The sequence below is a fragment of the Miscanthus floridulus genome, chromosome 5, assembly GCF_019320115.1.
Source record: "Miscanthus floridulus cultivar M001 chromosome 5, ASM1932011v1, whole genome shotgun sequence".
Classification (NCBI taxonomy): Eukaryota; Viridiplantae; Streptophyta; class Magnoliopsida; order Poales; family Poaceae; genus Miscanthus; species Miscanthus floridulus.
This window is the reverse complement of record NC_089584.1, coordinates 65,591,878-65,615,188: the sequence shown is the minus strand read 5'-3', so window position 1 is coordinate 65,615,188 and position 23,311 is coordinate 65,591,878. Positions and strand designations below refer to the sequence as shown.

The window sequence follows — 23,311 nt, the reverse complement described above, 5'->3', positions numbered from 1 at the left end:
CTTTTTGTTGTTTTTGTTCCTCCCCCTAGCTCTGATTGGCCACCATCTTTTCAAAGAGAGTCATGGCTCCATCGGTGGTTAGGGAAAGGAACGCTCTTCCAGCAGCAGCATCTATGTGCCCCTTTGACATGGGTGTAAGCCCCTCGTACAAGTTCTAGACCATGAGCCAGTTCTCCATTTCGTGGTGCGGGTAGGCTTGGATATAATCCTATAGCCTCTCCCATGCCTCAGGGATAGATTTCATTGAAGTCTGCTGGAAGTTTGAAAATTTTCCCCTCAGGGCATTAGTTTTGCCCATGTGGAAAAATTTTGTGAGGACGCCACGTAACATTTGTCCCATGTACTGACAACTTCCTTCTCCTTATAGAACCATAGTTTTGCCTTCCCCGCTTGGGAGAAGGGAAACAAACGGAGCCTTATGCTAGCTGGTGCGACGTCTTTGATGATGATGGTATCGCACAGCTCAAGGAAGTGTTGCAAGTGTGCACTTGCGTCCTCATTTGGCAAACCATAGAATTGTTCACCTACACCATCGTGATCAGGCTAGTGCACAGCTCAAAGTTTCTAGCTCTCGTATTGATAGTGGGCCTAATGGCTACGTTGGCAATAGCAGGGGTGGAGTAGTCACAGAGTGTCTTGGCCATAGCTATAGTAGCGGATGGTGTGGGGGTGACTAGCTCAACTACCGACAGAGTAGCGGAGGAAGAAGCGGTACGAGACCTGTTCTTCCTTAGGAGCGCCTCCAGATTATTAGTGTAGTTTTTCGACAAGTTGTAACCAGTCATACACTATCCTATTTTCATCCACAACAGAAAGAAAACAAGCAGAATTATCCTATACAAACTACGGCTACCATTACATGCATGTGATCATGATCATGTCCTACTAGATTCTTTAAACCTATGCCCTCCCTCGTAACGGTGCCAGAAATGTTTGTTGGCGTTTCTTACCGCAATCACCAAGTATGGAGATGGAATCCATTCCTGGTAATGGCACTAGAAATGCCTATTGGTATTTTTTGGCACCATCACTATAATTTGGATAAATCTTAGTAACGCCACCAAGGAACACCAACACGATAGTTCTTAACGATTACAGAAAATATCCACAAGCGCGCAGATCTATCACGGTAGCATTTCACCCAGAAGTATTCTGGGTATTGTTATTTATATTTTCCCAAAGGATGGCAAGGTATAAGAGTCTAGCATGGATACGAACAAGATTACATACTTGCATTAGTGAACCAATAGTTCATGATAGGGGTAAAAATGGTATTTCAAGGATAGTGGACACACATCTGGGCCAACCTCAAGGATAAAAGGAAAATAAAGAATAAAAGAATGGTCCTAAGTGGAGCAGTCATGGTCAAAAATAGCCGTGCAAAGAATAATTAATGATCATACAAGTTATATGATTAGAGATAGAACTAAGAGTAAGATGGATGGCGAGATCTCCAAGAACTGGTTTGCTAGCAAGTGCGAGAGACTTTACAAACTCCTACACAATACTCGAACGTGGGGGATTACAAGGGACGGATAGGGTTGTCACCACCTACCGCCTATCCCTTAACCTGGGGCACCATCATATCCAAAGGTTCCCGTGTACTCGAGCACCATGCCCATGTATAAAGAAACTACCCATATCCCCCTAGGACTCCGACCCTACATATCGACAAGCATAGGACATGGGCAAACCCGAAGGAATGATGAACTGCCATCAACCTAGCTCTACATCTACTCATACAATTCATATGAATGGTTAAGTATAAAGTTGAACATGTTAAGATCATAACATACAAACTATATGCCAAGATTATAACATTAAAACTATAGTCTAGTTCATATGCACTACTACATTGAAGATATGAGAACAAGGCTATGGAAGAACTCTTCATAGTATTCATTCCAAAGTTGCTCTTCTTCCAAGGAGCCAAGCTCTCCAAGGTAGCTTTTGCCTTGCTCCAAACTACTACTAAAAACTAAAAGATTACAAGTAGAGAGGTGAGGTGTGTAGCTCCAGATGTTGGTGTATGTGAGAGGTGAGCACTACCCCCTACTTATACATGCTTGAGGTCAGTTTGGCATAGATAAAATAGGAAACCACTGGAAAACCACCTATGCATGCCACCATGCAACCGCCAGAGCAACGTGGGCTTGAGAGGCAGTCCTAGAGGTGCGGGCGCACCCTGGCTAGCCCCGCTAGCCAACGCCTTGCTCCGGTGGGCTGCTCGATGGGCCTGGGTTGTTCCCCTAGTGGTGCTCGGCCTAGTTTTGGCATGTAGGTGGGCTTTTCCATTTATTTTCTTTGCGCATTTCTTCTTTACGCCTTTCGAGTCACGCCTTTTGCTTTATTTTCAACTTGTATTCAAATGTAGTCCTACAAAACATGTTTCTTCCAATACAAGTGGAACTATGTTAATAGTAAAAGCATATGTGTTGAAAGTTTGTTTATTTCTCCCATTTTGGATATTAATTGGCGGTCGGAATTGATCATTAGTGACCGCCACACCATCCGATAATTGTGCAGAGATTGCAGATTGGGTAGGAGATGAGCTGTTATCCATTAAGGGGCATGGCCCACATGTCAACATGAGTTGGAGATATTTCCCAACACCTAAACCTTAGCACCACTCACTCTCCTCTCATTTCCCACACACACTCTCTCTCTAGAAGGAAGAACAAGAGAAGGAAAGGATGCACTAGAGTGAGAAAGTGAAGAAGAAGGAGGAGAAGAGAACCGAGATTGCAATGGGTAGCAAAATCAAGCACTTGAGCTTCCACAATCTCTCATCTCATGGTTAGCTTAAGAATTCCTTCTTCTCATTATCTAGAGATCAATCCTCAAACCCTAACTCAAGTATTCTCTCTTGCATTAATGGATCATGAGGATCTCTTGATGGGAAGCAATCCAAGTAAGAAATCTCTCTCTAGCTTGGAAGCAAGAATGGGAAGTGTGGATCTTCAACCTTGATGACAAGGAACTCATCAAGAGCCTAAGCTAAGGTGCCATGCACAATGTCTCTTTATCTTTAGGATTTGCTCTCAATTTAGTAAGTCATTAAGTTGCACTAGTTAACCCGAGCCAAACCATAAGGATCCCAAGCCTAGTTACCCACCTAAGCTACACTAGGGATGTCATGCACATGCATGAAGTCCTCAACCTAAGATCTAGGCATGAACCCCAAGACTTTCACCAAGAACCCAAGAGCATAGGTTCTGTTGCCCAACTGATAGAGTGCTCGTAAATAGGACAGAGTGTCCTCCATTCCCAAACTTTAGTCACCAACAGCTTAAGTTCCTTTTGAGTGACACAGCAGAGCGTTCACCACTCACGGTGGAATGTCCGCTGAATTATAGAGGTACACAACTAGGGAACCCGAGAACACTCATCCTGTACTAGAGCCTCCATCACTGTTGGCAGTCCTTAACTCACACTTTTAACCGCCAACTATCACAGAAAATAAACCAATAGAGACACCAAACTTAGAATTAGGGCTTATAACTAATCAATTCCACAAGTTTTGGTGTTTGATCTTTTCTAGGAGGACATGTTGGAATTACACAAGAAGGATACTTAAAAGTATATAGAAAATACAACAATATGAATACCCAACAATAGCTAAAGGGAAGGAGGTCCACTATTGATGGTAGTTAACAACCACTATAAACCATCAATATAACTTGAATAAATGCATAAAAAGGATCACCAACAAAGACTTAGGGGTTTAAACCGACAATTTTCATGGGTTTTGGTGAATCTATGTTTTCAACAGGGTTATTTTAGAAAACCGGCAAGGGGGATCAAAACGTCAAATAAAATCGCACTTATCCACGACGAAAACAACTCTAGAAGGTTCCAGAGGTCACCAGAAGGCATCCTCCTGAGGTAGACCCTGAGGGGATGATAGGTGGGCTAGCCGACCCCACCTACATGGTGCCCAGCCCCCCAGGGCCCACATGTCAGCCCCCATCGCTATGTCGGTTCTCCACCGCCTCCTAGGTTGCATCTACGCCATTTTTTCAAGTCGGTTTGATCTGAGGGCTCAGGATTCATGCTCTAGCCTATATAACCAGCCCTTGCCCCCCTCTAGAGTACGCTGCCACAAGCCAAGATTAGACTAGATATTAGGGTTTCTAGAGAGAAGAGAATATAACTCCAATTCTTCAAAGTTCTAGTATAGGCTAGCTAGCAAGGTTCAAGTAGAGTGTGGGCTATTGCCCAGGATTCTGGATCCACCGTCTAGAGACTGGTATAGCCATTGTATCTCTTTGTTTATGACTTTGTGCTACTTCAATATTATGTTGCTATTTATTATGTTCCAAGTTTACTCTAGTTATATACTTGATATAATTGTGATTGATGATGAGTTTATGCATATGTCTACAAAGCGCTTTGCCCAAGACATGCATGGGTTAAGTGGTCGACATTATGTAAGCATGGTGCTTAGATATTGTTTACCTATGGATGCATTCTGCACTCTGGGTCATGTGGTAGATCGCGGATGTGACACTCCCATTGAGTCCTTTGTAGTCCACTCCCCGTTTGTAGAGCAAGTAGAACATGGTTGCGAAGGGAGACACGCTCTGTTCTTGATCTTCCTTAGTAATGTTCCTTATGCATAGATCCAAAGTTAATTATGTTATAGATGAGAGTGTATATACTTGGGTATATAAAAGACTTAGTAAATAAGGATTGACTTAGGAATCTTTTGCTCTTACCGAATCTCCTGCCTAGCCATACTACATTTTATGAGTCTCTATTTCTATCTGTGGAATTATTATCAATGCTTCACACTTATCATTTATTTATTATTTGACTTACCCCTGCCATAGCATGAGAGTGGTTTTATCATAAGTATACATATTTGTCAATATCTCTATGCCAACAATCCCATAGCTCCTCTTTGTGGATAAAATATAAATAACGATACTCTATATACTCCCATGTGAAATGCTACAATGGTATATTATCTATGTGCTTGCGGATACTTTACTTTAACATATATAATTTTCTCTAAATTTACAAGTGTCATTAATAATTACTAACCACGCATTTCTAGCATCATGCTAGGGATGACAACTTAGTAAAGAGTGATGCTAAGAAATGTCAACAAGCATTTCTGGCGCTGTTGCTGGGGAGGGGCACATGGCTATAGAGAATTGATCAAATAAATACTTATTGATAATATCATAACAACTCTACTTTAGCAGGCTTGCCCTTGTTGTCATTATTCATATCTTATATAGGGTATTATAGAATTGGTTGTGATTCACCAACAACTTCCAATCAGAATCAACCATATAAAAAAGGAAGCTCAACACCAGTTTCTGAGCTATGGCTGACAAAACTCTGCGTGAGTTCTCTGCTTTGAGCATCGAGAACATTTGCATTGGACCAAAACTCAAAACCAACAACCTTGAGTTCGAGCTCAAGCCAAGCCTCATCAACATGGTGCAAGCTACCCCATTTAGTGGAAAGGCACATGAAGATGCTAGTGCTCATCTTTAGAATTTTCTAGAGATCAATAGCACAGTCGTCATCAAGGACGTTGCTCAAGACATCATACTACTTTGCTTGTTTCCATTCTCACTAGTGGGAAATGCGAAGCAATGGTTCTACACCAACAAAGACAACATCAATACATGGACAAAGTTTTCAAAGGCCTTCCTAGAAAAGTTCTTCCTAGTAGGCAAGACCAATGCCTTAAGAGGAAAGATTTTCAACTTCCAACAGTAGAAGGGAGAGACCATTCTAGAAGCATGGGAACGTTTCCAAGAATATATTTTAGATTATCCTCACCATGGAATGGAAGATTGGTTGCTCATGCAAAGTATCTACCATGGATTAACTCAGAAAGCTCATGAACAACTTGATGCTACTACTGGAGGATCATTTATGTCACACCCTTGTAAAAGCTGAAACTCTTATGGAGAAGATAGCCTCTAATCAAGGCTGGTCATCATGCAACATCCAATCATGCAATAAGAGTGAAGAAGTAGAAGAAGAGGTGTATGCATTGTCAACCAAGATGGACGTACTGTTGAATTGGCTCGAACAGTGAGCCAATTACAAGAGAGATCGTCAGGCCATTCAAGATGCTTTCAATGCTCAAAACACATGTAGAGAATATTTGGGGGTTGAATTCCCTGAATATCAAGAGGATGTAAACATCATTGGCAACAATTCAGGTTCACAACAACAGAGACAAGGATGGAATCAACAATGGTCAACTTACCAAGGTAAGTACCTAGGTAACAATTATAATTCTTTTAATCCCAAGCAACCATCCTTAAGAGACTTAATCTTAGAACAAGCTAAGATTAATGAGAATATTTCTAAAAAGCTTGCTTTTAATGATAAGGTCCTAGAAATCATAAATATTAAAATGGATAGTTTTTCTTCTGCCATAAAAGACCAACTTAGCTATAATAAAAAGATAGAATCTCAATTAGCCTAGTTGGTTGCTGTTCTGCCTTTTGCTACTAACCTTGAAAAGGTCAACGCTATAACCATAAGAGGTGGCAAGTCGACTCATGATCTGCCGTATCCGACTTGGATAGGTAAGACACAAGTGGTAATGCAGGAAGAGGAGAAGAGAAATGATGAAGTTGAAGAAGTTGAGCCACAAGAACAAGAATTACAACAAGATTTTCATGACACTACATTCCTACCGTTTCCACGCAAAAACCGAAAGTCGAAATGGATGAGCAGTTTGGTAAGTTTGTGGAGGTAATTCAAAAGTTATATATCAATATTCCACTACTAGATGCCATACAGGTACCCACCTATGCGAAGTACCTCATAGACATCCTCAAGAACAAAAGACCACTGTCCACCACTGAAGTAATCAAGTTAACGAAGGAGTGTAGTGCGGCCATCCTAAATACATCACCTGTCAAGAAGGATCTAGGGTGTCCCACTATCGATTGATCAATCAGAAGCCAGAACTTTGAGAATGCGTTATGCTATCTTGGAGCAAGCGTTAGTGTCATGCCCAAGAAGGTCTTTGACAAGCTCAACTACTCAACACTTACACCAACATCGATGTGTTTGCAACTAGCTGACCAATCGGTCTGCTACCCTATAGGAATTGTCGAGAATATTCTAGTAAAAATACAAAACTTCTTTGTTCCTATGGATTTTGTAGTACTTGACATGCAGGAGGACATGAAGACACCCCTCATACTTGAGAGACCCTTCCTGAGTACTATAAATGCGCACATTGATGTTGGAGCTGGAGAAATCAAATTACATATCAATGGCAAGAAAGAACGATTCACTTTCAAACCAAGACCAGAACAATGCTCTAATTTTGAATGGTGTAAGAAACAAGTTCATCCATCAAGGTCTCCATCTTCGGGACCGAAGGATGCATCCAAAGAATAAACGCAAACGGAGAAATCCGGTTCGGTGGACTTAAAATGCCGAACCATCGCTGGAAGGTAACTTGGTAGTTGTCTATAATCATTTTTTGCATTATATTTTACTTCGACATATTTACTTTTCAACACCTGCATTAGAAAAATAAAATAAAAATACTCATCATGGCATTATAAAAATTCAAGCCCCATGTGAATAATTTTTACGGAGCATAAAAACCCGTAAGAAATATTTACCAAGGAGGCATAAAAATTTAAAAATACCATCATTCACCTTCTTATATTTCATAGTATCATAAAATATTTTTATTTTGCATTTATATACATGTGTATATGGTAGAAATACGGGGACACATGGGACCCACTCAACCACTACCCATCACTTCTACCTCCACCATCACCTCTATTTCTACCTCCATCTCCACTCAACCGCCACTATCACTTCCATCATCTCTCCACCAGCCATTCTGGTCGTATCTCCACCGAAAGAAGCACCAAAGGAGCAGATATTTTCCTTAACCACGAAGTAAGAGATCATCAGGAAAATGGAGAGGCCATTTGGCCATGATGTGGGGCTGGCCGGCCCCACCACTTGGCCGGCCGGCCTGCTGCTCTCCCCCATATAAATACCTCCCCTCCTGGCTGCTCAACTCACTCACTCACACTACAATCCAGCTTCCTGAGTTCGAATTTCCAATTCCCAATCTCGTAGTTTAAAATTCTCTTGGTAGAAGTAGTTTTGGAGTGAGAGAAAAGGGTGAGAAAGTTGAGAGTGAACGTGTTGCTAAAATCTTGAGTAAGAGAGAGAGAGAGAGAGGTGCTGCTAAAATTTGAGCAAGAAAGAGAGGGCTTAAGAGCGATAGTGTTGTCTAAATCAAGAGAGAAAATTAAAAAGAATTAGGGTAGAAGTCATGCCAAAATATTGATTAGAAAAATTCTTTAGGCAATCTCAGACGACTAACCCTCTGGACGACTGACTTGTGTTGTCTTTTGTCTATTTTGTAGGAAAATGAGCAAGATCGTCGGAAAGCTCAAGCGTGTAGTGTCGTTCCGCTCAATGAGAAGTTCATCGTCCTGGGCAAGCATCGACATGGAGGTTGATCCTCCATCTCTCGCTGCCAGAGTGTCGTCCCATTCAGCCCCTATGGCGAGAAACGTTCTCTTGCAAGAGAAAAAGTGTTGGTATAAATTAATGCACAGAGAATAATCCACAAGTGCACGGATATTATACCGATGTAGCACTTCACCAGGAGTACCCAGTTTTATATCAAACCCGAGAAAATGTGTGTGAGATTAACCAAATCTAAGTTATCCCAACTTCACAATCAAGGCTAGATAATAGGAGTGTAGAGGAGACTGGTAAGGTCTTCTAGTTCTAACTTCAGTAAGCTTTGTCTTCTATTGTTCAAGTCTAGGGATATTACTAGAGAAAATACAGGCAGAGTATGTTTCCTATAGCAATAATGTCCTGCTAGGCCTACTAACAGGAGGTGGACTACAGAGGATTCAACGAGGCTATAAGAGTCACCCTCATGAGCTACAATCGATCTGGAAAATAGGGTACATTCACGAGTAAATGAGTCTAAGCACCATGCTTACACTATGAATACTACTTTAACCCAGGAGCTACAAGGATTAAAGTACTGAAAAGAGAGTCGCAAACCTGAAGAACAATATGAACAAGATGCTTACTTGAATTATAAGTCGACTAGTAGAAAAATCTAAGAAGCAAGCTCAAGAAGAACTTGATTTCACTAGGGTACAAGCCGTAGAGAGAGCACCAATAGGCTAGGACTCCTCCAAACTCTTCCCTCTCACTCTATCTCACTATCTCTAATACAAGACTAGATCCTATTGAGGACTAATCTTCTCTTGATTGCTAGCCTTGATCCTAGTGGACATGAATTAGGGTTTCTAGCTTCTCAGCTCTCAGGATCAAATGAGGCATCTATCCTAGGGGTATAGGTTGGTATATATAGGCCGGAGCATCAATCCTGAGCCCTTAGATCAAACCAACTTGAATAAACGGCGGAGATGCAATCCTTAAGGCGGTGGAGAACCGACATAGCAACGGAAGGCTGACATGGGGGGCCCATAGGTTGGCTGGCCTGTAGGTGGGGCTGGCTGGCCCCACATGTTAGTGACATGTGTCCCGCTTCGATGGAGAGCCTCCTAGAGTCTTCTCGAGTCTTCCCACGTCGTTTACGCGGTGAAATTCCATAATTTCCTTTGACGAATAGGTCCTCCTTGGTGGTTTTCTGATTAAATCCTGCTGAAAACACATTCACCAAAACTCATGGAATTTGTTAGTTTAAACCCATAAGTCTACATTGGTGATCCATTTTAGCTATTTATACAATTATATTGATGGTTTATGATGAATGTTAACTACCGTCAACAAACTCCCCCATACTTAGGCTTTTACTCGTCCTCGATAAAAGCTAGGATGGATTACTTAAGACATAACCTTAGAAGAAGACATCAACATAAAACCATTCCTAGTCATGTATGCACTACAGGATTCAAAGTGTCTATCATAAAACTTTGGGCGGTTGAAGAATGGAACAGCTTGAAACAGATCACCATCTTCCTTCAGTAAAGTCAATTGGAGAAACATTCTAAGATTTTTGAAAACAAAACATAGCTTACCTTCTTTTTTTGTAGTACTCTCAGATCTCTCATTATATATGGTATTTTTGGATCCTCAACAAGGCATTGATGACTTTGCCTTCTTTTTGCTTACTTCTAAAAGCTTATGTGGAGTTCAGGTAGGGATGAATATGAAAACATACTTGTATTGCATATATTGTAAAGTCAAAATGAGGATCCGAGGAGAAAAATGTCATACTCTTAGATCAAGATGTGCATGTGTGTGGATATGTATATGATGGCTAACATAATTCTACTATGCTCATTGAAACATATCTCTCTTGATTGAAACTTGAAAAACACTTTTGCAAGAAAACATGGGCTATCTTATTCATCTCTCTTTCTTTTTTTCGGGCGGGCATCTAAGTACCCATTGTTTTCAATATCTCGGACACTTGTCCATTTTTTCAATACTTTTTCTTTTCCCTCTTTTTTTTCTGAATAACTTTTGCATAGCCCATGTCTCTCTTTCTACAATTGGAACCTTTCAAGAGAGACATTTACAGGAACTTGAAGCATTTATCCTATCAAGCATATTTTTGTGTCTATTCCCAATATAAGAGTGGAACATTTTTAGGTGGATGGAAAACATGTTGTTGCGTACTCCTAGTGTAGGAGCAGCAGATATATGTGGAGTGTACGTGATCTTGATCTTGAGAGCATGATAAGTTTCTCAACAAGGGTCACAAGGTTTGACCAAACTCAACACAGTGACAAGTAGTATATGTAGAATGTTTCTCTAGTCTATATTTGGCTCTAGGACATTGCCTACCACAAAGGAGAGGTGTAGCTATTCTTTTTACTTTTTGAAATAAAATTTTCCAATAACAAGACATCAAGAATCAAGTTCTCATTATTCTACTATATCTCATTCCACAACAACATAAGTAACATGGGGTCCCTAATAAGTTCCCAACAATAGCATGACTTTCAGGAAAAGTATTATGTGAGTCTATCCTTAAGTCGTGATTGAAATAATCTTTCCTCAGATTTTAAAGTTGTTTTATTAAGTGATTTTGAATTTTTGGTTCGAAACAGAAAGTGAAACATATAAAAATAGAGTGTATTGGGCTGAAACCTGATCGTGGACGAAGCACAAGGTGAGGCGGCGCTGTGATGGGCCAGCCAGCCCATGTAGGAGGCCGAGCGGCCCACTCTTAGGCCTGTTTCGGTCCAACTTTGGCGAGCATGGTTTTTGTTCCGTTGCTTTTTGAATTTCGTGATTTTCGTGATTGTATTCCGTCTTGTTGTCATGGTGTGTCTCCCCATACTTGTTTTCCTATATACCTTTATGCACAACATGTGGAGACAAAACAAATATCCTAAAGAAATAGAGAGTAGATAATAATAATAATAAGACTCCATTAATATATAAGGCACTTTATTACACAAGCACAAACTAAACACAAACTTTTGACTACCTAGCACAAACTTCAATATTCTAACGATTTGAGCTAAGTGAGTAACCTAAAAATACTATCTTTAAAACACTTGACATAACCACTCGTGCCTTATTATTGACTACCTAATTCTCACTTCTTCATCTTAGCAACAAAATGATTCAAAGCATTTAGGTCATGTTGCAGGCTCTTGTGATAGACGTGTTCTTCGTCAATCCTTTTCTCTAGGGTATAGATAACATCAGAGAGGTCTTCAATCTTCTTCTCTAAGAGAGCAATAGTCATCCTTGGATGCTTCTCAGCCTCTAGGATAGGTGGTGATGGTGCCTTCCTCTTCTTCTCCTTTGGCGGAACAACCTTGATTTTATTCGGCATAGCACGAACTCCATCAATGATGGTACAAGGGGTGACCGATTTGTATTTTGCACATGTAACATCTCCAAATTTGTTGGTCTTCACTCTGGCCAGCACCTCATGTCCCTTCAGAGGAAGGAGGTTGATCTCCTTTGTCACCTTGACCAGTTTCTAGACATCTAGACAAGGCTCTTGTTGGCGTGGCTTGTCTTCAAGAAGTGGACGTGGCGGCGGCAAAACAAGGACGGGACGATAGATGGCATCGGTGAAGTAAGACTACCTTGAGCAAATGGGGGTAACTTCTAGAGGTACAACGGTTAGTGCAAGCACGTTGGGCTTCATGCTAGGGTCAAAATAATAGGGGACGATCTCTTTTGTTGGCCATGGAAACTAGAGAGGAGGAGAGCTTTACTGCTATTGGAGAGAGAAGGCTTTGAGGTGATGGCTATGGAGGTAGGTAGAGGCTCACTTATATAGGGGGAACAACTTGCAGCAGGGGTCAAGATCTATCCATATGAGGTCTCATAACAAGAAAAAACCCAATGCGTTAAAAAACTGTGGGATTTTAATAAGGAAGGATCTAGAAGACACGAGTGAGTTGACTAGGCATGAGAGGGACTGACAGTGGGCCAGGCGGCCTCTAGGTGGGGCCGGCCGACCCCACATGTCATCCTCTCGTGGTGTTTTTTCTCACGACGGTTTCTAATCCCTATCTAATCTCAAAAAGTATATTTTTGTGTTACAAAACGTAAGGAGGATGGTAGTGGTGTAAATCTATAGTAAAATCAGGAAATCTACCTCATCCAAATCTTCAGGTGGTTGTTTAGGTTCTAGAACAATCTTGAGATGGTGGCCATTTACCTTGAATAACGTACCTTTGTCATTTTGAAGTGTTACCGCTCCATGTGACGAAGTGCTTATCACCTTGAATGGTCCTTCCCATTTGCTCTGAAGTTTTCCATGCTTGAATAATTTAACCCTAATTAAAAAGTAATACTTTATCTCTAGGGGTGAACTCCTTCTTGATCCTCTTGTCATGCCATCTTTTCGTTCTCTTCTTGGAAATCTTGGCGTTGTGATATGCTTTTTCACGCCATTCATCAAGTTCAGAGAGTTGCATCTTCCTCTTGGTTCCTGTGGCTTCAAAGTCCATGTTCCATCACTTGAGGGCCTAGTGAGCCTTGAATTCTAGCTCAACAGGTAGATGATAGGTCTTCCCATAGACCAGTTGATATGGTGACATTTCAAGTGGTGTTTTATAGGCCATTCTGTATGCCCATAGTGCATCAGGTAGTCTATCTTTCCATGTAGGTCCCATCTCATTGACCGTCTTTTGCAGAATGTTCTTGATTTGTTTATTTGATGCTTCTGCTTGGCCACTTGTCTAAGGGTGATATGGAGTAGCAACATTGTGACGGATTCCATGCTTTGACAAGTAAGTATGAAAATTCTTGTCAGTGAAGTGAGTTCCTCCATCACTAATCACCACCCTTGGAACTTCGAATCTTGGAAATATTGTTTCTCCAAACATCTTCTTAGAGTTCTTAGCATCAGCTGCTTTGCATGGCATGGCTTCAACCCACTTGGAGACATAATCAACTGCCACCAAGATGTATTCACAGTTCTTTGATTTTGGAAACGGTCCCATGTAATCAATACCCTAGACATCAAAAAGCTCAATCTGGAGGTTGTTGGTGAGTGGCATGGCATCTCTTGAATTGATATTCCCATGCCTCTAACACGCTCCACACCTCCTGATGAAGTCTTTCATGTCTTCATACATGGTTGGAAAAAAGAATCCACTTTGCTAGATCTTTGAATGAGTGCGGAATGTACCATAATGTCCTCCATATGGTGATGAGTGACATCATTCGATGATCTTGACGCCTTCTTCCACCGGTACACACCTTCTGAGTAGGCCATCAGAGTAGACTCTGAAGAGGTACGGTTCATCCCATATGTGGAGACAACTTTCATAGATAAGCTTTCTTTTGTTCTCTCCTGGTAGCACATAACCTGCAACCATAAAGTTAACAATATTTGTGTACCAGGGGTTGGATTTTGTGACCTTGAAGAGCATGTCGTCCCGCAGTGAATCATTGATGGGCAGTTCCTATGAATTCTCAAACTGCATTCTAGACAAGTGATTGACAACAAAATTTTCAGCTCCCTTTTTATCTTTTATTTCTAAGTCAAATTCTTGGAGTAACAAAATCCATCTTATCAATCTAGGTTTAGCATCTTTCTTAGTGAGTAGATATTTCAAAGCAACATGATCTGTATAAACAATCACCTTAGCTCCTACTAAGTAAGATCTAAACTTATCAATAGCAAAAACAATAGCCATGAGTTCTCTTTCAGTTGTTGCATAATTAAGTTGAGGTCCTATCAAAGTTTTGCTAGCATAAGCAATTGCATGATGCTTTTTATCTTCAGTTTGTCCCAAAACTGCCCCTACAATATAATCACTAGCATCACACATAATTTCAAAAGGTAGTAACCAATCAGGGGGTTGAATGATTGATGCAGAGATGAGTGCTTTCTTAAGAATGTTAAAGATTTCAAACATGCATCATCAAATTCAAAGGGAACATCCTTAGCCAAAAGATTTGTAAGTGGCCTTGCAATATGTGAAAAAACTTTTATAAAGTGGCGATAAAAACCAACATGATCAAGGAAACTGCGGATCCCTCTGATATTTATAGGAGGAGGTAACTGTTCAATTACTTCAATTTTAGCTCTATCTACCTTAATCCCTCTTTCGGACTATCGGCACGAAATTTCGTCCCGTGCCGAGGGCACACGAGCAAGCCAGAAGGGTCTGCTTGATGGAGCTGGAGATCCGCCTAGCTTCAGCGTAGGGGTTATCGATCCTACGCACTCCTCTCGAGACGTGCCAGTCAATTTGACCTTGCAATTGACAAGGAGAGAAAGCTAATCAATAATTTAAGGAGGAACATGCCGGTGTTGCTAGACAGTCCTGAATGTGTGGCTCTAAGAGCCAATGTGGAAGGAAATCGACTAAATAGTCGATTCCAGCATACTCATAATAAATTAGTTAAAGCTCATGGGGTTATGAAAGAAAAATCGGTTATCATTCAGGATGAATCTCGTTATTTAGACAAATATTAATCAATGGCAATAGGATATCAACAAGAATCAGTTTGTGCTAAGCCAATGACTGCAAGTAACTGAATCCCTTTTTGTATAAAAGAAGCAGCTCATCATCATTTAACCATTTAATAGAGATAAATCTAATGAACGTATTAGATCTCATCTACCACTATGACCAGTGGGGCATGGGGCAGAATCATGCAGGCCATAAAAACAGTGATAAATTCGATGACCTTAACTTATTACTAATATCAGTGGGGCATGAGGCAGAATCATGTAGGCCATAATACAATAATAAGATCATGGGGCTAACACATCTTTCAACCTATCTTTACTTCAACGGTCTCATGACATGAACTGCATATGTGAAAGCACTTGATATCGGCTAAAATAGCCGATTTAGGCATAGCGCACACTTAGAGTCATGCCCTATCAGGAATAGATCTACCGAATAACGATCCCCACTCCATGGTGCTAACAGTGGGGTGTGAGGCAGAATCACACAGGCCATGATAACGGGCCATGGAACGGTTTTCGTTAGCCAATAGATCTATTAAAGACCAAACATGCCTTAAACGCACACTATGCATGATCAAGATTGATATAAAATAGCCGATAAAACATAACTCATCATTTGAAGAGCAGATTAGATGAATTTAGATTAATAAATGATGGGTTAAACATGATATAAGGCCGATCTAGATCAATCCCAATCGGACAAAGTGATATTACTGTAATTAAATAAATAATGAAAGCAATGAGCAATATCGGTAACTTAATGAATCTATCCGAAGGAACGCCACCCTTAGATAGAGCCGATAACTTGACCTTAATCTAGTTCGAGCAGTGGAGGTCAACCGGATCGATGCAGCCGTACTTGAACTAAACAAGAGTCGATAACTAGCTTATACCAGAGTCACAGTGGAGGTCACCAAGATCTACTCTACTCCTACTTCTAAGGGGTGGCTGGAGCCAAAAAAAGTAAGTAACTTGTATTTGATTGATTGTGTCCTTTACAATAGCTGGGGTCCAATATTTATACCTAGAACCTACGTATGAATCCTACTTAAGCACGACTCATCACAATTTTGGCCTAAGAGAAAACATTCCTAATTTAAGATAACTTGGACCCTAATCTTTCTCTTTTTGTAGAGTCCAACATGTTTTTCTCGGCGCCGATCATATCTTTTGTCGTTATCTGCTGGCACTATCTGAAGAAAACCGATTCCAGTGTTGCATTCGAATTAGCTGATACCGACCTTCATGCAATCGATTCCTTGATGACATGATCTTAGGGAGCTTTCGAGTCCCTGCATTTTTTCTCTCCAAATTTTGGTGTAAACACATGCCCCCAATTTTGGGATAAAAGTGATTTTATTCCAAAATTCCTATTTATCTGTTTACCATGCCATAACCATTTTGCTCCGATATATACGCGTGACTCCTGACTTCCCGGACCGAGTCTTATATAATGTCCCAATAGTATCCTTTCTGACTCACTCGTCCTGTTTGCTTTCCCTTCTTTCTTGAGTAAATCTCAACAGCCGACGCCGCCATCGCCAAAGCTTCAACCCTAGCAAATCTTCCGCCCCGTAAAGCCCTTATTCAAGCGGCCTTCCTCAGATTCAAATCTACTTTGGTTTTAATGGCGACCAACAACCACATCCACGAGGTATGCTTTCAAATTCCCATTCTCAAAATGTCGGTCGCTACCCTATATTTCCTTTGTCCTTAAATTCATTTTATCCGATTTTTAGGAAATGAGGAACGAAATCTTGATTCCATCAGCTGTTGCTTCCAATGTTTATTTTCTTGGGCCTATGGGTGATCCTGATCTATTTGATTTCATCCGTCAAGAAACCAACCAAATCCCCTTCAAACAGTTTGCAGTGGATTTGTCCTCTTGGAATACCAAAACTCCCTTCAGAAATTAACCCAAAATGCCTAAGGGATGGAGAAATTGGTTCCATAGGGTGTCTGAGAAAAAGGGTGGAGATTGGGAGCTTTATGATCTGAATCAATGCTTGACACTCTCGCTATCCGGGATGGATAGGAATGATTCACTCTTGATTTCCGCATCTAATTTCTGGTCCAATGCCCTTAATGCCTTTGTATTTGGTCATGGTTCAATGACGATCACTCTGGCTGATGTTTATATGTTTACCGGCCTTAGAATTACTGGATCAATGCAGCCTTATGAATACCTGAGTGCCAGATCCAAGAAATTAGCCAAGATATCAGACTGCACAGGATGGGCCAGTTACATTCTGAACCATATTGGAGACGAATCAAATGTTAGCGAAAGGTACTATGTAGCCTTTCTGAACATGTGGCTTGAGAGATTCATCTTCTGTGGGTCATCTTGTGTCTTGACTTACAATCATAAACTCATGGCCGAGCATCTAGCAGTAGGCAAGGACATCCATCTTGGAAAGTATCTGTTAGGAGCGGCTTATCATCTGATGTACCAAGTAGCTGCCCAATTACTGAAGAATGGACCAGTGCATGCTATCAGTGGCCCCTGGTGGTTGATACAATTGTGGCTTAACCTATACATGTACAAGATTGTAAGGCTTGATCTTAGAAACCTGAGTTTCCCTTCCTCCAACTTTGATGAGGAATATAGAGGCGAAGAAGGAAAAACTCGTCAGTGTACAGCTATGGTGAGGCTGGATCGGCCATAACAATCGATATTGACATTGGCCATCTCTTCAAAAAGTTTTATAGAGGGTTTGATGCAGACATCCTAACTTGGCTGCCATACGACGAGGATGAAGACAATGAGTTGATCTTTCCATTCAAATTTCGATTTGAATTAGGCTGCTCGGATGAGACGGCGGCTGCAATCTTTAATTCCTTTATCAAGCCCTACGTCCTTCCAGCCGAATTTCGTCATGGTCATGGCAAAATGGCCATAGGTCCCTTCCTCCCAGGCAACCTTCCAACCTATGAATTTTACAACCCTCTTTTGTGGCTCGTCAGTTCGGTTTTGGCCAATTGCCTCCTCAACTTTTCTTCAAGGATATACTGAGGCCAAGAGAGGATATTAGTGAAGTACTAAAAGTCTCCAGAGTTTTCCAGCTGGGGTCAGATCTTCCTTCCCTCTGCTTGCATAACTGGGTCAGAGTTAGCTTCTCTTCCACTCTCTTTGACTCCTAGTGGCAAGAATGACACTCTCATCTTTTCTGTGGGTTGGTTCACCCTTTGTGCATAGCTTTGGATGGGGAATTTGCTTCTGACAGAGAGGTAACTTGCCATTTGTTTTCAAGAAAACTGCTTGATGAATTCCTCTACCAATTGTTCTAAGCCACCTTTTTAGGATGCTGAATTTGATCCTCCAAGCTTGGATAGGAAGGGCATCCTATAGATTACCAGCCACCATGCCTAGTTTCAAGAATGGGATCGGCTGCACCTTCACTGAAGAAATTGATGAAAACTCATGCTGCCTCCACTATTGTAACATATCATTCTTCAAAGCGCAAGGTGGCTCAAGGGACAACCCAGAAAACCACTGCTGGGAAGAGGCTCCACAGAACAAGACCGTCGGCTGCTTAGGTAAACACTTCAGTTCCCTCTCAAAATGTTGTTCAACTACTGATCCCGTTCCTTCACAGTTATCGAGCATTGCGTCCCAACCTACTCTAGGTGCAGGACTGCTATCCCAGGCATTTGACTTAGCACCAATTGAACCCCCATCGACTGATCCTTAAAAGGAGTCGATTTCGATTGAAATAACCGATGCTTCCATAACAACAGAAAATGTGAGCTTTATCCTTGATGCTTGTCAGAGTATTTTCTTTGACTTTTTGATTTACTCAGTTTCCATCCTTCACCTGGACTCTTACCATGCTAGATACTTCCTGAGGAAACACCCATGCAAGATCAGGAGCCTGACAGTCCACTTAATGATCCTATCGGCATCGAAGGTGACCCTGTTGCCGTGGACACTCAGGCTGTTGATTCCATAGATCGGCATACAACTGATGGTAAGGAAGTTATATGTCCCTTTATTCTTCTGCAATAATTATAAACTAAAAATTTCCTTGATACTGCAGATGCCAATGTTCAAAGCTTAGAGCCGATTCAACCAGATGCTATTGGTGCATCATCAGTTGTTCCTTCTTTTCAGATAGAGGCTACTACAGAGAAGGTACTGTATCCTCTTTACCATCCATTTGTTATAAATTGATTTAAACCTCCTAATCAATATTTCCTTATATATAGGCACTCAATCTTCTAGCCCTAAGTTACTCTTTCAATCTTGAGAAGTATCTTGATGAAGATGAAATCAGTTCGTCAACCACTTCCTCCAAGGAAAACCTTGCCAGAAGAGACCAAAAATCAACAAGGAGATGTTCTACCAATGTTTTGAGAAGAATATAGCTGATTTGGTCCAAGACACTGATCCAATGCATAGAGTCTTCTTGGCCATCAAGGGTAATCCATCCCTAGCTCTCTCTAGAGTCTTGTCTCCTTTTTCTATCTTTGAAGATCAGGTCCTGAAGTTGAAACAGGCTCATAGGAATCTATTTGATCATGAAACTTTATTGGCCAAGGGGAACTCTAACAAGCAAGAGGCTAAAGAACTGTCATAGTCGATTGATCACTTGAAGAACTCCCTTAGTATTGACCCAAAATTGTCTCAACTAGAAGCTAGGCATGCAGAACTTGAGAAGGAGCTAGGAAATGTGAAGACTGCCATTGATCATCATAAGTCCACCTTGGCTCAAATACCTGATGCCATTCAACAAATGAAACAGGAACTACTGACCAAAGTCAAAGAAGGCAGAGCCATCTGAAGTAGCCTCGAGAGCATTCTTGGATCAACCGAAGAAGATAAACAATAGATCACAGAAGCTGATGCTATTCGGCTAGAAGTGTTGAAAACGATCTAGGATGTTCTAGACTTGTAATCCATGTATCAACATATGTCTTGTGTAGAACCAATGACAACCACACTTTTCGTTGTCTCACTGTGTTTTTCTTTATTCCGACTAAAGAGTCGATTTTGAAAATAGCCAATTCCAGACTCCCAATGTTAATCCCATTTAGGTGTGAAAACACGGCCTTTATTAAGAGAGCCCTTCGATCTTCTGTCCTTAGTCACCTGGCGTTGTATTCTCTTCGATATTAGCGAGGTGACGCTTCACGTCCTATTAATTGCGTTTGTCTTTTGCATGTCCCGAGGCATCCACCTCTTCACTCCATGGCTTCAAATACTAGCCGAGGGCTCCGGCCTCGAACACATCCACACTCGCAACTGCTCCTGTTCCTTTGCACTTCTCCACCCTCGCAGAGCTCTGTAGCGGCCTTCCTCCCTTCCTATAGATCCAATCAACTTCATGGCTGGCGAGGAGAACTGCAACAACGTGTGGTGGAGGAGGCCCCAGAGGGGAATATGTCGGTGAACCAGCGCCTCCGACGCATGAGGTGAGATCGACATCTTCTGCTTGTGATGACGAACTATTTTGATTTGTCTATAGATTTGTTTTGAGCGATAGTCTCCGTCCCCTTCCTAGGGCCGGTGAGCCCTCTGACACTGCATCTTCTACGTTGGCCTCATCATCGGATTCCTCTGACTTGTACAACGGCGATGATGCTCGGCGCTTCATCCGAGAGTGGAGGGCATCCCAGGATCAATAGTCTGAGGTGACTCAGAAAAATGACTAGCTTGAGATCCATCTCAGGGTCTTCCAAGCAGCCCTTCATGCGGCCGAGGAGGAGGCCAGTGCCGTTCAAGCGTGGCTAGCCGAGTCTGATGTCGTGATGGCGGGTAAGATGAATTCCAGGAATGCCTCCATTCTGATTTCTACTGCCTTTATCTTGATAGTCTTTCTGTTCCTGTGATTGCAAGCCCTGATAGTGTAGTTGGAGTCTCTCCAACTAGCGGTGAACGCGGCCACGGACGCCATCAATGCTCGAGGTTCCCTCATCAATGCTCGCCTCCAAGACATCCTAGCCCGTGTTTAGGAGATTGCCCTCCACGACGTTCATCATGGCACGTCGGTGGCACTGACTGCGGTGCAAGTCCAGATCAGGTACGAGCTCCACGCCATGGAGACTGGTTTCCCGATGGGCGATGGCCCTGAGGAACATGAGGACCTGCTCGAAGAATTTGTCATTGCATCGAAGGCCATTGTGGACATCACATCTACTCAGGATGTGGTGAACAAGGTCTTTGATTAGTTTGTACTTAGGGTGAATCAATGAACAAAGTCTCTTGTTCTTCCATGAATGTATCTCAGTGCGATGCCCCTGTATGTGTCATGAATGTCTTTGTTTTTATTTTTTGCTTTGGAGGCGATACATATCGTATTGGCTTTTATATATTTGAAGATCTTTTTTTTGAACTAGAGGCGATACCTTTCTGGTACCAGCTATTAGAGCCGACGACCAAATGAATCGGCTATCAAGTGTTGATCAAATGCCAGGATAATATCCCTTCAAATATTTTCATCGATCGCTATTGATAGGTTGTACCAGAACTTTTTTAGACCAAAGGTTAAATGATCGATCGATCCAGGTCAAGCATCTTATTAAATGAAACAAAGCTTCCATTAATAGATCTATCAACTTTGAATTGCGCTTATGATTTGACTTAGCGTTCACATACGTCGGCCTAAGCCCATCTCCAGGACCAATGCTTATTCTTCCTTAATCCAATGGCCGATGTGAAGCCGTGACTATTTACTAAAATAAACTCTTAGAGCCGATTGCTTGCATCGGCTATTGGCTTTCATTGCTGATCTTAATGAAGCCTCCTTCCCATAACTTGCTAGAAAAGCATTCAAAGTCTCCTAGTTCCCAAAAGACTGGATCGGCCATTGCGATACTTATAGACTCATCAGCGCGAACCAGCTTGACATCATCTCCATGCCATTGAATCCAACACTGATGCATGGTCGATGGTACACAACAGTTCGCATGAATCCAATCATGACCAAGGAGCAAACTGTATGACCCTTTTCCATCAATGACAAAGAATGTGGTGAGCAGAGTCTTACTCTTGATTGTTAATTCGATGTTCATTGCCCCTCGGGTCTTAGACGCATTACCCCCAAAGTCCTTAAGCATCATGTCGGTCTCAATCAGATCTCTTGGTCCATTGCCAAGTTTGCGAAAAGTGGTGTAAGGCATGAGATTGACAGAAGCACCTTTGTCTACCAACATCTTGTTCATCGGGTTCCCATCAACCAAACCTTTTACATATAAAGTGTAACACCTCAGGTGTTTGGCCTCCATATTTGCACTTGCATTTCATAAACATGAGCATCATTCATCCATTCATGAGTTTGGAATTGTCTGAAACATGCTTTTGAAACATTGCAACATATTGTTACATTCTATGTGTGATTGTTTTAGGAAATGCATAGTGTGTAACACTCAAGTGCAACATGTGCAACACACTTTAGTGAAACAAGGTTAGCTAGTACAATGTCACAAACTCATGAAAGACATGAAACATGGTTTTGAAACAGAAGTAACAAAGTCACTTGTTTTCCTTGTTTCAATACATGTGATGCTTGATTTTGGTGTGACCAATGTGTGGTGTGGCTAATTATCCTCTTAAGCAACTTAGTTATACTGAGAAGGTCTTTAGGAACAATGTTCATGTTGGTCATTTTGCCTAATTAGGTTTCCAAGTCATGGTTTGACTATTGTGGACCCCTAGAGCTCCTGGGTTTGACTGTTTAAAAAGTATAGCTTAGAGTGTTTGCATGTCTGAGTAACCTAAAGCAAAGTTGTAGCAACTTTTATAAGGAACAAACTTTGTTTAGGAGCCAAATCATGAAAATGTGCAGAACATGTTCAAATTGGGCACACGAGCTAGAAATCAGTGCTGTTCCAACACTTAGAAATTTTCTAAGTGTTGGAGCTGTTTTCCAGTTTCATGAAGACGACTTTGGAGCCTTGTAGATTGAAATCCATGGCGAATTAGCTTGAGCTCATGTTGAGTCAATTGGAGTACTCACTTAGCTCTACCATGTAGTTCAACTAGATTAGCATTTGGTTGAGCCAATTACGAGTTAAGCATCATCGAAGATCGCCTGTCAGTCGGCTCCATCAAGCCTGATGGCAGCGCTGATCAGGCCGGTCATGTCCGACCGAGGCTAGAGTGTGGCCGCCGCGTGGACACCACACGCCCGGCTGGCCCTGACAGCGCTGCGCGCTGGCTGGCATGAAGTGGAGGACGCCCTGCTGCCTCTCCGCTCGCCCGCACGCGCTCTGCCTCCCACTCGCTCTCTCGCAAAGCTGTTGCTCGCCATTGCCGATGCCACCCGCTTTGCCACCATAGCTTGCCTTCAACGCTGTGCCTTTGGCCAATCCATCTCAGCCATCACTGCATCTTCCTCCACTCCACCTCCTGGACCTCTCGCTCTATCTCCTTGAACCATTGGTAAGGCACATTTTGAT

General features: G+C 41.8%; 1 non-coding gene across 1 annotated transcript; it reads right to left on the bottom strand.

The window, feature by feature from the left end:
* Positions 1–5,699: 5,699 nt before the first annotated feature.
* Positions 5,700–5,806, bottom strand: LOC136455808 (small nucleolar RNA R71). The gene has a single exon (XR_010759274.1). It is a non-coding gene; the product is annotated as a small nucleolar RNA R71 (small nucleolar RNA).
* Between the last annotated feature and the right edge of the window lie 17,505 nt (positions 5,807–23,311).